General features: G+C 47.1%; 1 protein-coding gene across 2 annotated transcripts in view; it reads left to right on the forward strand.

Annotated features, from left to right (window-relative positions):
• Positions 1-18131, forward strand: part of LOC138569772 (integrin beta-1) — a 420457-nt gene that overhangs the window by 234939 nt on the left and 167387 nt on the right. The gene's annotated exons all lie outside the window — the stretch shown is intronic.

Here is an 18131-nt window from a genome sequence, read left to right on the forward strand (position 1 = left end):
TTTGGAGGGCCATGGCGCACGACAGGAAGGGTTGCATCTGGCCTGTGCAACATCTAGAATTCTTGTGAGGGTAAGAGTGGAGGAATTGTGTGCTGTTGGTGAAGCTTTTCCTCAGGCTCAATAAGTTATTTTACTACTCTGCAGAGGTAACAAATACATAAATCGAGTTTGTTTAAAAAAAATAAAATTAAAACAAAATCCTAATTGACTTGTTTTGAATTGTCTTATGCTTCGTCTACTTAAATGGACTGTAGGTAAGGTTTTCTGCTTGGGCTGGATACTCTTCTCCTAAGTGGTAATGTGCACATTATGCATTAAATTAAAGGTACCGGTACCTTTGGCAGTGGAAAAATTAAGAGTACCCTTTAAATTTAGTATAGGGCGTGGGAACTTTCTACCGAGGCCCGCCCTCCGGCACCTCACCTCAGTCCCCTTTTGAACACATCGGGTGCTTGGATAAATGACTACGCTTATTACCCATTGGCCTACTACCAGGGGAAGGTGGGCTATGGATTAAGAGTACTCTAGTCACTACGTTGAGTAACTTTAATTCTGATGTTTGTTAATCTGCTTAGAATCACATGCTGTGCATAGGTCCGACATCCAGTGGTCACTGCGGAATATTGCATTTTGTTTTTCGTAGTCGAAAAGGGGACGTCGACTAGGCGTGTCTGTAACACTATCCCTATAGTGACGTGCGTTGTACCCACAATCCCTCACGCGTCGAGGTCCCTCAGATTGTTTTTTTCCGCCCAGCTACTGGTCGCCTTTACGCGGAGCTCCTCGAGAGACATTGCAGATTTCATCTCCTCGTTCTTGGTCGTTTTTCCTATATTAATATAGAACATATCGCTCCCCCCCCCCCCCCCCTCGACGCTGTTGGAAGCTGTCTCCGCCGAGCAAGCTCTTCGACGGAGGGGACGAGCGGAGGAGATCCTTCGGCGTTGCCGAACACGTGGCCTGGCCTCGCAGGCCAAATACAGTAGGGAGAGTGGGGGTCGTGGGACATCTCTAGTTCCTTTCTGAGAATGCCTTTCCTTTTCCCCTTCCTTTCCCTTGGGGTGGTTATCACGATTTATTGCCTCGGCTATGGAGAGGACACCCTTTAGGTTTTGCCCGCTTTGCAAGGGCAAGTTTACTTGGAAGGACAAGCATTCACGGTGTAACCACTGCTTGCCCCTCGATCACAAAGAGGAAGGTTGCACGGCTTGTCGGCTTCTTAAGCCGAAGACTCTAAAAGACCGTAGGGTCAAGAGGTGGGCGGCCTACGCTATGTCGAAGGCCGACGCTCCACCCACCGTCGCTACCTCCGACAGTGACGAGGAACGTGATACCACGACCTCCGCTACGGAAGTCGAAAACCCCCCTAAGAGAGCGCTTCGTCGTCTGTCCCCGGCCCCGACGGGCTCGGCTCACGCCCTGCTTATGGGGATGAACACCCCAGTGACATTGACTCACACAAAACCACACATAAGCACACAACCCATGGCTCTTCTTCGTCGAAGGCGAAGAGAGCATCAGCACCCAAGGAGACGGAGGTTTCACCGGCGGCCTCCTCGGACCGTTCGTGTTCGAAGCCCCTCTCGCAGCCGCGACCAGCGACTGGGCTTTCGGCAAATAAGGGCGCCGCCCCCAAATCATCGGCCGGCGCGCATTCGCAGAAAGCGCATGCCGCCGTAGAGCGATCGACACCCATAACGTCGAAACCAGACCTCTGCTGACAAACGAGTCGCTGAGAGCTTGGCGAGGATCGTGGTAGCCGACGCCCACAAGCGTACGCCGAAAGACTCGTCGAGCGCTACGCAAAGGTCGAAAGACACGCCGAAAAGACAGGAACGATCTTCAGTCGAAGGGATTCCCATCACACCTGAAGGCTTTTCGGACGGCGACGGGACACTTTCCTCGACGTTGTGGGAGAGGTTGAGCCGTTTTCAGCTACAAGACACCAATTTTCCCCCGCTAGACCGCTCAGGGGTACCCCATGGAACCATGGAAAGGCTCCATCTCTGCATGGAAAGAATGGAGAGGTTTATGAATACCCAGAACCCTCCCACTCCCAAGAGAATAAGAGAAGGGCCTCAGGAGGACCCCAGGGGCAAAATTCCAAGACTAGTCAATCCCCACCAGGACACAGCCTCAGACTTCCATAGTGTGTATGACCTCACTGAGGAAGAACATTATTTTGAAGAAGAGGATGATTTTATGGACGAGGAAGAGGGACGGAACCAGGAGGAAGGTCTCGAAGACAGCCCAAACTTGGTAGGAGAAGGCTTCGGAGAAAATCCAGAAGGAGGACCTTCTCACCCCTGGCAATCCCCATCAATATATTCCGACACCGATGTCCTGAACCTAAATCCTCCTGACAATTCACCTATTAGAAACACGTCTCCCATTGACGATCAGCCCACATTTAATGCCTTGTTGCGCAGAGCAGCAGCACACTTCGAACTGGACACTGGGGAACTCTCCCCTGAATTAGACTTTGTAGAAAGAGTAATTAAGGAGAAACCCCCGGTCAGTCAGACCATTCCCCTCCTCGCTTCGGTGAAGAGAAGAATCATCCCTTCGCTGTCCACACCCGCACTAATCAGAGGGGTCAATCCTAAAATTGAAAAACTTTTCACTCCTTCACCCTCAGACCCGCTGTACATCAGGGGACATTCCATTCCGGATTCCCTGGTAGTAACCAACACAAAGAGGGCAGGGGTACCACTTTCCACCAGTGAGGCACCACCTGACAAGGAGGGCAAGCGGTTATATGCCCTTGCAAAAAGAGTTACATCTTCGGCTGCTTTTTCCGCAAGAATTGCGAACAACAATTCTTTGCTCGCTAGCTATGCGGACGCCCAGTGGGCCAAACTGCGCAAAGACGCCGAAGAAGCGCCGGAACCATTACGTACACGCCTGCTTACAACTATTGGCGAAGGAACCCAGGTCAACCAGAGTATTGTAAAGAGCTCTCTGGATGCGGCGGAAACTGCGGGACGTTCCCTAGTTCAGGGAATAATCCTAAAACGCCACGTATGGCTGCGCAACTCGGGGTTCAAACCGGAGACACAGGCGTCTTTAATAAATAAACCTGTGGAAGACTCAAACCTCTTCGGGAAAGCGGTGGATGAGGCTCTGGAGATGGCTAAAAAAGAGTTCGATACTATCAAAACTCTTGACCAAATCTCTAAGCCCTCTACCAGGCGCGGCTATGGCAACAAACGCTTTTTTCGTGGCCAACGCCAACAACAAAACCAGCAGCAACAGTACCCTGCCACCAATTTCCAGACCAATAGTGGCCAGTACAGCCAAAGAGGACAGCGCCGGGGCAAAGGAAGAGGGCGAGGGTCCACCCCCAGAGGCTCCCAAGCCCCTAACAACACCAAGTGACGCGAAGATTCGCGTCCCCTCCCATGCAACACCGGTCGGGGGCCGGATAACATCCTTTCTTCCAGCATGGGAGGGTATAACTTCAGACCGTTGGGTACTTTCCACCGTAGCCCACGGATACTGCATCGAATTCAACAGTTCCCCAACATACAAACCCCCGAGGGGACGACGCATGTCACCGGAACATCTTGCCATCCTTCTACAAGAAGTACAACAACTGCTGGAAAAAGGAGCCATAGAGGTCGTGCCTCTATCTCAGGTAACGGAAGGTATTTATTCAGTGTACTTCCTTGTACCCAAAAAGGATTTAACCATGCGCCCTGTATTAGATCTGCGCCCAGCGAACAAGTTCATCAAACCCCAAAAGTTTCGTATGGTGACCTTACAGGAAGTGATCCCACTGCTATCACAGGGAGATTACATGACAACATTGGACATGAAAGATGCATACTTTCATATTTTAATGTTGCCAGCGCACAGAAAATACCTCCGGTTCATGATAGAGGGCAAACACTACCAGTTCAGAGTGCTACCCTTCGGCATAGCATCAGCACCGAGGGTATTCATGAAGGTGCTGGCAGTGGCAGCGGCCCACCTGCGCAGGTAGTCCATCCCAGTTTACCCTTACCTCGACGACTGGCTCATAACAGGGGATTCTTACGAAACATGCTTCTCCAATACCCAAAAAACTGTAGACCTTTTGTTCCAGTTGGGCTTCTCCATCAACGAAAAGAAGTCCAGCCTAGACCCCAGCCAAATCAAACAATTCCTAGGGGCTCTAATTCAAACAAAGGACGGCCTCGTCTTCCCCTCCAAAGAGAGGGTCCAAAACATGCTGTTTCAGATCCCTCAATATGTGACCGGTCGAGAGGTGACGGTACGCAAAGCAATGCGCTTGCTAGGCATGATGGCGTTGTGTATTTATTTGGTACCTCGCGCGCCTGCGCCCAATGCAAGAGTGGCTCAACAGCCAGTGGTGTCAGGCCAGCGGACTATGGGACGATCTAGTGGTGGTCTCGCAGGCCTTAGTTCTCTCGCTACGGTGGTGGACAAAGGAAAACCTGGAAAAAGGGAAACCCTTTGCCACACCCGCGGCAGAAGCCACTCTAACCACAGACGCATCCCTCACAGGATGGGGGGCTCACCTATCCCATCAGACTGCTCACGGAGAGTGGACTCCGAACGTAGCATCCAAACACATCAATCTTCTGGAGCTACTAGCGGTGTTCAAGGCGCTAAAAGCCTTCCAGGAACACCTACAAAGGCAGGGCAGTGATGGTCCTTACAGACAGCACCACAGCCATGTATTACATCAACAAGCAGGGGGGAACCCACTCTCCAGGACTGTCCAAACTGGCCCAAAACATATGGAAGTGGGCTCTCAAACAGAATATGTTCCTTCTGTCACATGTACCAGGGGAACTCAATCTGCTGGCAGTCAAACACAGCAGGGATTTCCCCCTGCCCGAAGAGTACGAATGGCGATTGCAAGAAGACATCGTCTTCGACGTCTTCACGCAATGGGGATTCCCAGAAATAGACCTGTTCGCAACCCTGGAGAACTCACAATGCCAAAGTTACGCCTCCAGGTACCCCCAGAACCAATCCAAGGGGAACGGTCTGTCGATTCAATGGTCAGGGAAATTTGTTTACGCTTCTCCCCCCCCCCCCCCCCCCCGACTCCCCTTCTCAACAAGGTGGTGCGCAAAATGCACCAGGAACAAGTAACCATGATACTGGTGGCCCCAATGTGGGCCCGACAGCCATGGTTTGCTCACTTAATGGAGATGTCTCTATCTCCCCCAGTGAAACTCCCCTGCCCGTACAACATGCTGTCACAAGACAGGGGCAGGACTCTGCATCCATGCCCCCAGAACATGAATTTAGCAGCCTGGCTCCTGAGATCATAGAATTTGGACATCTACAGCTCCCGCAGAGATGCATGGACATCCTTAGGGAAGCCAGAAAACCTAACACTCGCCACTGCTATTCTAGCAAATGGAAGAGATTTGTCATCTGGTGCAGGGGAAAGAGCATCAACCCAATTGACTGCTCTCCCACACATATTGTTCTATACCTGACCCATTTATTGGATTCAGGTCTAGTGTTCAATTCCATTAAAGTCCACCTAGCGGCACTTTCTGCATACACCACTTCCCAACTCAGTGTCGTGGTGGAAGATCCCTGTTATAAAGGCCTTCATGGAGGGAGTAAAGAGAATATACCCCCCGATAGCTGACCCAGCTCCCGGATGGGACCTTAACGTGGTACTTACCAGAATCATGGGCTCACCATTTGAACCCATGCACAAAGCATCTCTTAAAGACCTCACTCTTAAGACTGCTTTTCTAATAGCTATCACCTCCATCAGGAGAGTAAGTGAACTACAGGCTCTTTCTGTTCTAGACCCCTTTGTTACAGTTCACAGAGATAAAGTGGTTCTACGCACTCACCCAAGGTTTGCTCCGAAATTCATCTCAAAGTTCCACGTAAACCAGTCTATAGAACTACCAGCGTTCTTTCAAAATCCTTCCAACTTGGGAGAAAGGACTCTGCACACACTAGATGTTCGCAGAGCGGTCATGTTCTACATGGAAAGAACCAGACCACTGAGGAAGACTAATCAGTTCTTCGTCTCGGTGGCAGCAGGAAGAGAAGGGGATGCAGTTTCAAAGTCCACGATTTCTAGATGGATTGTTCAATGCATCACTCTCTGCTATACTCTTGCTAAGAGAGAACTGCCTTTTAGGCCAAGAGCACATTCTACTCGAGGCACGGGGGCGTCCATAGCATTCATTGCAAATGTTCCCCTTGAGTCCATCTGCAAAGCGGCTACCTGGAGTTCTGTGCACACCTTTACAAAACACTACTGTCTAGATGCACACTCTAGATCTGACGCCCAGGTGGGACAGGCAGTATTAAGACATCTTTTCTCTACTGTTCCTTCTCATAACCCACCGCCAACTCCGGGTACTGCTCGCTAGTCTATGCATAGCATGTGATTCTAAGCAGATTAACAAACATCAGAAGACAATGCATTACTTACCGTAAAAGCATTTCTGATGGTTGTATCTGCTTAGATTCACATGCGCCCACCCTTCCTCCCCGCTCGGATGGAAGGAACATAGACATCCTTTTTCTATATTTCTCTCTTTTCTGTACTCACTCACGTCTAGAAGGCTCCCTCAGGGCAGAAAAATACAAACAGAGGGACCTCGACGCGTGAGGGAGTGTGGGTACAACGCACGTCACTATAGGGATAGTGTTAGACACGCCTTGTCGACGTCCCCTTTTCGACTACGAAAAACAAAATGCAATACTCCGCAGTGACCACTGGATGTCGGACCTATGCACAGCATGTGAATCTAAGCAGATACAACCATCAGAAATGCTTTTACGGTAAGTAATGCATTGTCTTACTCACACATCACGCCCCCTTTCCTCCATTCTTGTGTGTGATTCCACTGAACAAGAACATGGGCTGGAGCTGTGATAACCTGCCACAAATCTAGGATGAAGCAAAAAGGTGGTTCTGAACCTCCTGACCAAACTCTGCATCGCGCCTGGAGCTGGTGCCCAGCGAGTAGTACTTACAGAAGGCCGGAGTGGCGCAAGTAGCCGCCTTGCTAATGATATCCCAAGAAGCATGTCTCTCAAACGTGACGGCCATGGCATTGGCTCTCACCGCATGGGCATGAATGTCCTCAGGAAAAGTCTGACCATGTCTGTGTATGCCTCCAAAATGGCCTGAACCATCCAGCGGGCGATGGAAGCCTTGGAAGCCTGAAAGCCGGTGTAGGAGCCCTTAAAAGTCAGGAACAAAGCCTCAGACTTTCTGAAGGATTTTGTCTGAGACAGCTAAAACCTGAAAACCCTTTTGAGGTAAAAGATATGGAGGTCCCTCGCTGCCTTTGCGGGTTCGGGAAGAATACTGGCAGGCAGATCTCTTCAGAAGAAAAGGAGAGACCACCATGGGCAAGACGTTTGGGTGAGTGCGCAATATGACATTGTCGTGAAACGTGGTGAAGGGCTCACACAAGGACAATCCTGCTGCTCACTAACCCTGCTCTCAGAGGTGGGAGCCACCAGTAAAACTGTCTTTAGTGTCAACAAGCGGATTGTTAGGCAAAGTTTGAATGCAGTACCCTTTGGGACCACTACAGAAAACTATGACTACAAATGTAAGCAAAACCAACTTTTGGTACAAGTCTGTACTTGTTAGGGAGAATTCTCATAAATGTGCTAATTCCCTTCACCTTAGAGACCCCCAGCAACTTTGCTGTATTTTGAGGACTTGATTATTTTACCTGGAGAGTGTGAGCCTTTTTTCCCCACTCTCATGTATTTTGATGTGCGTTTTACTCTTATGTTATTTGATTATGGTGTTTTAGACCACTGCATAGGCATCATCTTTTCATTTGTGTTATACAGCACTCTAAGTGCAGTGACACAGGGAAGCTTTTTTAAGCTGTCCCAAGGTTTCAATACCTTCTCCGGGATAAACTGTTTCCCAGAGAATGTAAAGTTAAATTGACTTCCTAGACCCGCACACACTATCTTACAATAGTGCTGGAGGGGTTACCTAGTATCCCCAATGTCTAGATACTCCTGTAGCAGTCAAATGCTACCGTTTCCTATTGAAATGGCTGGTGCCAGTGGTTTTACAACGAAGTACCATGATTTTTCCCGACCGCGAAAACCAGTAGCTATAAATCGCTGGGAGCCATGTTTTTCAAGATGGCACCGAAGCCCCTAAACAGGTCCCGGTCTTCTTTTTTTAGCAAGGTCCTTCTAGAGTTTGTCTCTGCTCGCCAAACCAGGTTTGGTCCTTTTGTTTCTCTGCCTTCGGAGGAATGAAGACCGCCTCTGGGGGTGGGCAGGAAGTGAGGGGTGTGCCCGAAACTCCCTGTGCTTAGTCTCCTAGGAGACCCAAATGCACTCTGGCTCGATTGGATGGCTGACTGTCCAGCAAGGGCAGCCACCCTGCTGGGTGAGTGGCAGCTAGGCTGGAATGAATGGGAGAAAACTGTTTAAAAGTTGAGGCTCTTGGCTTGGAAGGCAAAGTCGACCACTGGAACGAAAGAACTGAAGACTAGCTGGAAGAGGACAGCTGCTGCTACTGGACCATTGGTTTGCCCGGTGGAGACCTGCTGCAGGTCTGACTCGCCAAGTTCACCTCGACAGAAGCCCCTTCAAGGACGACTTCTTCCTTTTCAGTTGGTGGGACCAATCAACTTGTATGCCACCTGGATAACGTTCTTGGAGCTGGTTAGGATTAACCAGGGAGAAGGATACCAGCTTGTGTGCTTGAAGAACAGCAACCGGATTTGCCAGCTTTGTGACCCGTCCCTGTGCAGTGCAAGAGTCCCCTGACGTCCTCCCTCTTGTCCCCACGACTGAGGCTCAGGAACAGCGAGATCTGCAGGAACTGCCTGGAACAGAAGTCTTCAGCTGCATCTTTTTCTTCAATATAAGGTACTGTGAAAACCGATCCGAGAGAACTTGCCGCTCACTGCGAAGTTCGTGGAACTTTGGCAACTTGCAGGCCTAGTCAGCTTGTGACCCGACATACAAACCCTTCCGTTAACTAACTGTGGCAAAGACTTTTCCATTTTAAATACCAGAACCGTTTTTACTTAAGACACTAGCCCATTGACTTTGGCCTACCTATTGCATTGAATCAACTCCTCTGGTGTATTTAAACTATTTGCACTGTTTTAAAGTAACTGTAATATTCGTTTTATTAACTTATGCCTTTTTGCTCTTACTTCAATGCTATTTTGTTCTTGCTTCAAGGGAGCTCAACTGCTTAGTAATCACTATTGTATCATTTGTGTGTGATATTGGTTGCCTCATTTAGTGAATGCTTTATAAATGATTGTGTAATACATTGAGTGTTTTACCAAGAAACCTTGAGTAGAAGTGTTTATCTGAATACTTGTCATTGTAGACCTTTGTGTAACGCCCTTACGTGCTCGCATTCCCTCTTGAGATAAGCCTGGCTGCTCAACACGCTACCAAAACTGTGTAATACAAGTTTATACCAAAGGTTGGGGTGCCTATACCTGTAGTCATAGTTGTTTGTAGTGGTACCAGAGGGTACTGCATACATACTTTGCCTAACACCAGGCAGATGAACACCAGATGTGTACTTTGCTTTTAAGCTGGCCAAGAGCTCCAGGAAGATCCTCCTGACTCCCAGGAAGCCAGACTGGCTGATCCTGAGCCCCCTCAACAAAGTGCGGGACCCCAGATGCAAGGAAAGCCCACCTCGACAGCCAGGAACTGCGGTGTTGCTATTTGCGGTAGACGCGAGGAGCTGAAACACCGAAGCGCCACTTGTTTTAAGAATGCCGGTTGCGGTCGGTGACTGTCCCATTGCAGTGCAGTCCCCAGAAGTCCTCCCTCTTGTCCCCACGACTGAGGCTCGGGAACACTAGGATTTGCAGAGCTGCACAGGAGCAGGAGCCACCTGCTGCACTTTTCTTCAATCTAAAGGTACTGTCAAGTCTGAGAGATCTTGCCTCTTGTTGTGCCACCTTGCTTGTCCTCGTTAGAGGCTTGTCTCGGTTGCCTCTGTAATGTTGTTACCAGCTTCATTACCTCACAAGCCTAATCAGCTTGTGGCCCTGCTTTGATTTCTTCTTATTCTACAAAGACTTCTAAAACATTGTGCAAGACTTTTACTAACCTGCAAGAAGTGCTACAGTTCACCTTGACTTTTGCTAACTTAACATTGGCTGGCCTGGCTCCCGGAATGACTTCTCTCTTCTGTTATATATGTTTTGCCTTCCTTCCAGCAAAGGGTTAACTAACTTTGCATTGAGGGTTACCAAAGTACTTACCTGCTTCAGATTATTTGTGTGATCTCTTGTTTTATTCCAATCACCTTTTTCCTTTGACATACTTCTAAATCTGATTCTAAATGCAACTGTGATACATTAATGTCAGCAGCACCCTAACTATTGAAATCTCCCCAGGCTTTAGGTAGTGTCTGTATGCCATCCCAAATGGGTATTTGCTGATTTAGAAACTAAGTGTGTATTTTTTAAGTGTATTTGAGTGTTACTATTATATTGCACCTTCTGACGAAGGCTTACTCTAACTGACTGATTAATAACTGTTTAATCAAGAAACCTTGTGTGTAATAATTTATTTGAATACTTGTCACTGTGAATCTCTGCAACTCCCCTACAGCTCACATTGACCCCTCTTGAGATAAGCCTGGCTGCTCAACACGCTACCAACCTGTGTAGTACAGACTTATACCAAAGGTTGGGTTCCTATTGCCAGGTCAGGGTTGTTGTGCACCCAAAGGGTACTGCGTACAATCTTGGCTAACACCGCCTTTTTGTGAGTGGCTCCAGAATCCTTGAGTGGCCCTGTTGGCAAACCACAAGTCGGCAGCCTTTGCTAACTTCTTGGGATCAATCTCTTTTGAGTCAGCCAAGTGCTGTGTCTGATCAGGAGAGCAGGCATCAAAAATAGATTCCAACAAAAAACAGATCTCAGATTCCTTCAAAGGAGTTCACTCTGTAACCCTTAATGCAACCATCAAAGTTTTTCAAACATTCACACACCCAGGTAGCCCAAGGGGTACCATCAGTCTTTTTGAGGGTCCTAAAGCTCTTAAGGTACTGGGAAGGAGTTTTCCCATCAAAGCTAGCTTAACATTCTCATACTCCAATCTTTCAAGTTCCTCCACCTCCATTACAGCATCAGTTGCAACCTGGGGGAGCTTAGACAAAAGCCAAGGAGTCAACTGATTCCCTGTGAGACCCTGAATCCCATGATTGTATTCAAAAGCACCCAGCCAATCCAAAATATCAAGTTTCACATCATACGTGCTCACTACTTCTTTGGGTAGGCGAGGCCTCTTTGGACTGGAAGATCTAGAGGACTCTGGGAGGGAAACAGACAATCTTCGTTTTAAGAGCATGTTGCATTTCCAATTCCATGAGTTTGATGGCCTGATGTTTGGCTTCAGCTAGGGCTTGTAACCTTTTAAATTCCAATTCAAGTCACATTTTCTCAAGAGACACATATTCTGGCCTCAGTGATGGACCTTGTGGGGTCCCAGTGGCTAAAGGTTGAGACAAAAGAGCCTGCTGAGGCAAAGGAGGGCTCCTCTCCCTCCTCTGGCTCTTCTAAGACATTCGAGTTAGACTATGAATTATCATCCTCATTATCAATTTCCACATTTCCTGGGTTAGTAAGTGTGACAGGCGTACTACCCAGACTTTGATGATTCAACAATCTTGCAATCAATTAATTTTCCTTTTAACAGGGCGATTCTTAAATTTACACATTTCTTTCAGTTGATCTACTGTTAAAATGATCAGGGCTTAACTGAAGTTATCCATATTTGGCATGCTGCAATTGCTGTTCTAGTGGAGCTTAGCCTTGTGAAGGTTTTAGTTGAACAAAAGCAAAGCAAATACTTAGTGTAATAACTCTACAATAGATCCTCACCGCCTGCCACCAGTGTTTGGCAGGTTTTGCACCTTTGGGTGCACTTCAACAACCTTGACCTCCTGGAAATAGGAACCCAACCTTTTGGTATAAGTCTGTACTGCACAGGTTGGTAGTGTGCCTGAGCAGCCAGACAAATCTCAAGAGGGGTCAATGTGAGCAGTAGGGTGGTTACTCAGAGATTCACAGTGACAAGTATCCAAATACACACTTGCACGCAAGGTTTCTTGATTAAACAATTTATTTTAACAGTTTGAATAAGCCTTCTTCAGAAGGGGCAATATAATAACACACAAAATACACTCCAAGATACACACTCTTAAACTCTCTAAATCAGCAATTACCCATTTGGGATGGCACATAGACATTTCCTACACCCTCGGGTGACTTAAATAGTTAGGACACTGTGGACATTAATATATCACTGGTAAGTTTAGAGCAATACTGAGATGAGTGTCCAAGTAAAGAGATTTCAGAATAAAACAAGAGATCACACAAATAATCTGAAGCAGGTAAGTACTTTTGAACCACCCCAATGCAAAGTAAGTTAACCCTTTCCTTGAAGGCAGGTAAAAACACACATTCAGAGCGGAGAAGAGTCAGTTAGGGAGCCTGGCCAACCAATGTCAATTGAGCAAAAATCTAGGTGACCTGAAGCAATTGTTGCAGGTAGTAAGTCTTGCACAATGTTTTAGTAATCTTTGTAGAAAAAGTAGAGTCAAAGTAGGGCCATAAACTGGGAGGCATGTGAGGTGTAGAAGATGCATGCAACTCTAGCTGGATTATGTTCCTTTGTGGCTCTGCAGATCCTTTTGTTCATGTGCCTCAGTAGTGGGGACGAGGAAGGACTTCTGGGGACTCGTGCAACACAACGGGAAGGTCAGCGACAGTAAAGGGCCAACTTCAATTCAGTAGCACTTCTGCGTTTCAGCTCCTCGTGTCTGACAGCAAATAGCAACACTGCGGTTCTCGGATGCCACTTCACACTTTCCTTGCTTCTGGGGTCCAGCACTCAGTTGAGGTGGCTCAAGCTTGGTCAGTCCTGCATCAGGGAAGTCCAGGGGATCTTCCTAGCGCTCGGGTCCGACTTAAAGGTGAGCCACCCGATTTGGTGTGCCTCTCCCTGGCACTTGGGTTCGAGCAATGGAAGTACAGCCAGCTTAGAGAGGATGTTCAAACGAGTTCACATTTCAATTGATTGGTCCCACCAACTCAAGGGGAAAAGTCGTCCTTGCAGAGCTTCTCTAGTCGAGGCGAATTCAGAGCTTCAGCACAGCAGCAGGGCTTCACCTGGGAAACCAATGGTCCACGAGTTGCAGCAGGTCTCTCCCAAGTTCTTCAGATTTTTTCTTCCAGTGGTCGACTCTGCCTTCCAAGCCAAAATGCCTGGTCTTTTATGCTTGTTTCTCCCATTCATTCCAGCCTAGCTGTCAATCAGCTATAATGTCAATGATACTATAATTTGTTGGCACTTTACAATCCCATTTTGTGGTTGCCTTCACTTCATGGACTTGGACATTCTCATTAGTAGTACATCAAAAAAAGAGGGCTCTGTAGATGTATTTTCAGAAATTAAAGAATTAATGCACTTTAAAAAAATAGATATGAAAGAATTACATAAATGTTTAAATGTTTATTTAAACATATAATATAGAAAAGTCGATTTAGGCAAAACAGTGAGTCAGTTGGGGAGAATTATGTGCTAATTCCCTTCTACCTTGATACCCCCAGCTCCTTTGCTGGACTTTAGGTCTTTTAATTTTTATCCTGGAGAGAGTGAGACCTTTTTCCCCACTCTATCGTATTGTTCTTTGAACCCAGTTTCATTTGGTTTTGGAGTCTGACAAACTCCATAGGAATCATCTTTTTGTATAGTGACACACAGCACCCTCAGTGCAGTGTCACAGAGAAATCCTTTGGATTTCTGCTAAGGTTGAAATACCTTCTCCGTGTTAGGCAAGATTGTATGCAGTACTCTGTGGGAGACTGCACAAGCCTTGACCTCTTGGCAATAGTTAACCCAACCTTTGGTATAAGCATGTACACAAGTTGAGTGACTGAGCAGCCAGGCTTATCTCAAGAGGGGTCAATGTGAGCTGTAGGGTTGGAACATAGAGATTCAGTGACAAGTATCCAAATAAACACTTACACTCAAGGTTTCTTGATTAAAAAATAATTTATTAATTTAAGTCGGTTAAATAAGCCTTCTTTAGAAGGGAGCAAAATAGGTAACACAAATATACTTAAACAAATACACTCAATTTCAATAAATCGGATGCCCATTTGGGATGGCACACACACACTTCCTACACACTGAGGTAACTTAAATAACTAGGTCAATGTGGACATTGATATATCACTGGTACATTTAGAGCAATACAGAGTTTGGTGTAAAAAGGAAAAGTTTAGGGAATAAAACAGTGGTTAACAAATATTCTTAAGCAGGTTAGTACTTTTCAACCCCCCACCCCCGTGCAATGTAAATTAACCCTTTCCCAGCTACACAAGTTATAGAATGTGGGACTCTTTGGAGGGATAGTTAAAGCACAAAGTAAGAGGTTTAGAAGACTCTTTTGGTGAGCCAGGACAGCCAGTGTCAATTGAGCAAAAGTGTAGAGGAGCTGAAGCACTTCTTGAAGGTAAGTAAAAAGTCTTGCACAATGTTTTAGAAATCTTTGCAGAAAATGAAATCATTGTTGCGCCACAAGCTGGGAGGCCTGTGAAGGGCAAAGCTGCAAGCAACTCTGCAAAAGGCAACCAAGACAGTCTCAACTGAGAGCTAGCAAGACTGCACGACAATAGGTAAGTACCCCTTAGTTTACAGTACCTTAGGTCTGAAGAAATTGGTTCCAGCTGGCTTCTGTTCCAGTAGTATGGCAGATCCTGTTGTTTCTGGTTCTCAGTCGTGGGGACAAGAGGGAGGATGTCTGGGGACTCCTGCACTACGAATTGAAGGTCAGCAGCAACAAAGGGCAAACTTCAGATCAGCGCCACTTCGCGATTTCAGCTTCTCGCGAATTGCACCACCACAGTTCTTGTATACCTTATTGACTTTCCTCGCATCTGGGGTCCAGCACTCTGCTGAGGTGGCTCAGGCTTGGTCAGTCCTGCTTCATGTGAGTCTGGAGGATTTTCCTGTATATAGAGTCAGACTAAAAAACGATATACTCTATTTTGGTGTTCCTCTACCTGGCAATCGGTTCCTGCAGCAGCAAGGGAAGTACAACCAGCTCCGAGAGGCTTTCCAGATGAGTTCGTCTTGGGGTAGATTGGCCCCACCAAGCCAAGGGGAGAAATATTCCTTTGCAGGGGTTATCTAGTTGAGGCAAATTCGGAGCTTCAGCACTGCAGCAGGGCTTCACCAGGCAAACCAATGGTGCAGGAGTTGCAGCAGGTGTCTCTTCCAAGTTCATCTTTGGATTACTTCGTCCAGTGGTCGACTCGGTCTTCCAAGCAAAAGACCTTGCCTTTTATGAAGGTTTCTCCCATTCATTTGCAGCCTAGCTGTCACTCACACAGCAGGGTGTCTGTCCTGCAAGGGCAGCCAGCCAATCACCCTTGGGTGCGTCCTTGTAACCAAGGGGATTAAGCACAGGGAGTTTCGGGCACCTCCCTCACTGCCTGTCGGGCCGGAAATGCTGGAGCCAGAGGCAGGCTTCACAGGTGAATCCCGCCAAAAACAAAACTACCAAAGGGAACAAACCTGGTTTGGCGCGCAGAGTAACTCTCAAGAAGGACCTTTCAAACAAGAAATGGTGAAAAGAAAGAAAAAGACCAGGGCCATTTTGACAAAATGGGCACCCACGGGTGCTTTACTGCAGCTGCAATTGCAGCCCGCGGTAGAAACAAACAATGGTAGGAAAAAGTAAACTGCTGCCACCAGCCATTAATTGTAGAAAGGGTAACCTAAAAAGGTTACTTGAGAAACTAGACAAATGGGATACTAAGTAACCCCTCCAGCACCCTATTGTAAGATAGTGTGTGCTGGGTCTAGAAAGTTACAAATGTAAGTAAAGTCAATTTCACTGCACTGCTCTTGGAAAGAGTAGTTTATCCAAAAGAAGTGTTGGGGAGAAATCTCATAAATTTGTTTAACTCCCTTCTAACCTTAGACCCCCAGCTCTTTTTGCTGGACTGTAGGACTTATTTTTTATCCTGGAGAAAGAGACTGGACTACTGCTACAGCCTCTTGCTAAGTCTGCCTCCCTCTACTCTACTTACCACAGGCTGAATCCTCGGCTGCAGTATTGCAACCATGGGTGCCCATTTTGTCAAAATGGCCCTGGTCTTCTTTTTTTTTTTTTTCTTCTTCTTGTTGGTAAGGTCCTTCTTGAGACATAACTTGTGCGCCAAACCAGGATTTGTCCCTTTGTTCGTTTTGTCTTTGGCATGATTCAGTGGTGAAGCCCGCCTCAGGCTCTAGTGTCTGGCAGGGCAGGACGCGAGGGAGGTGCCCGAAACTCCCTGTGCTTAGTCTCCTTGGTAACAGGAATGCACCCAAAGGGGATTGGCCGGCTGGATGTCCTTGGAAAACAGCCACCCTGCTGTGAGTGACAGCTATGCTGAGAATGAATGTGAACAACTTGCATAAAAGGTGAGGTCTTTTGTAAGGAAGGCAGAGTTGACCACTGGACGAAGGAACGAAGAAGAAACTGCAAGAGAAGCTTGCTGCACCCTCCTGGACCGTTTGTTTGCCCGGTGAAGCCCTGCTGCAGTGCTGAAGCTCTGAATGTCTAATCGACTAGAGAAGCCCGGAAAGGACTACGCAGTTTTGGTAGACAATCTTTTCATATTAAGAGCATCTGATGTTCGGCTTCAGTTTGAGCTTTCAACCTTTTCAATTCCAATTCAGAGTGCTAGACCCCAGAAGCAAGGAAAGTACACAAGGCGTCCAAGAACCGTGGTGGACCTATTTGTGAGTAGCTGAAACCGCGAAGACCTGCTGATCTGAATTGAGCAGTTGCTACCACCGACCTTCAAACCGTAGTGCAGGAGTCCCCAGACGTCCTCCCTCTTGTCCCCACGACTGAGGCCCAGGAATAGGATCTGCAGGACTACAAAAGGAACAGAAGCCAGCTGGAACCTTTTTTTCTTCAGACTCCAGGTACTGTTTAAGTAGGGGGTACTTGCCTCTTGTGTGTAGCTTGCTTGCTCTCACTGGAGACTTGCATTTGCTTCCCTTTGCAGAGTTGCTTGCATCTTTGCTTTTAACAAGCCTCCCAGCTTGTGGCCCAACAGTGATTATTTTACTAAAAAAACTCTAACGTTGTGCAAGACTTTTGTGCGATCTTCATGAACTGCCTGAGCTCCCCTAGACTTTGCTCAATTGACATTGGCTGTCCTCGCTCCCTGAGGACTCTTCTTACCCTCTGACTTTGTTTACTGTCCCTCAAAGTCATACATACCTTACTTTTATATCTGGGCACGAGTTAACCTAGATTTCATTGGGGGTTTGTGAAGTACTTCACTGTTTGGAGAAACGTGTTAACCTTTGTTTCCTTCCCTAAACTTTAACTTTTTGCCATAACTTCAGTAGTGCATTTTAAGTGCAAAGAGTGATATATTAATGTCCAGTATCCTAGCAATTGAAGTCACCTCAGGGGTGTGTGTGTGTCTGTCTTCCCAAAAAGGTATCTACTTAGATGAACTGAAGGAGTGTGAGTTTGTTGTGTATTTAAGTCTTGCATATTGCTCCCTTCTAAAGAAGGTTTACTTTAAAACTGACTGTTAAATTAATAAAAAAATATTTTAATCAAGAAACCTTGAGTACAAGTGTTATTTGAATACATGTCACTGTGAATCTGTTACAACCCTTCAAGTCACATTGACCCCTTCTTGAGATAAGCCTGGCTGCTCAGTCACTGTAACAACTTATGTAGTACAGGCCTATACCAAAGGTTGGGTAACCTATTGCCAAGAGGACAAGGCAGGTGTAGTCTCCCACAGGGTTACTACATATAATTTTGCCTAACAGTCACTGGGAAAGAACTTGAAAATCTACTGATCCATGCAACCATGTGTGTATCAATCACCAGGACTTAACCTACCACCCAAAAGACAGGACACTGATACCATATATAGATAAACTGTAGCTTTAGCGTTTGCTTGTGCCACTCATGGGTTGCTTCCACTTCCTTGATCCCTTCCCGCCCCCCCCCTGTGATTGGTGGACTTGGTGACCATTACTGACCCTCCCTGGGCAGCCCCCTGCGGCTAAGGGCCCCTAGGCAAAGGGCCGCTCCTTTGAGGCCGCTCTAGACGGTGTCTGCATGGGATGCAAG

The sequence above is a fragment of the Ambystoma mexicanum genome, chromosome 2q (assembly GCF_040938575.1).
Source record: "Ambystoma mexicanum isolate Mex_15411 chromosome 2q, UKY_AmexF1_1, whole genome shotgun sequence".
Lineage (NCBI taxonomy): Eukaryota > Metazoa > Chordata > Amphibia > Caudata > Ambystomatidae > Ambystoma > Ambystoma mexicanum.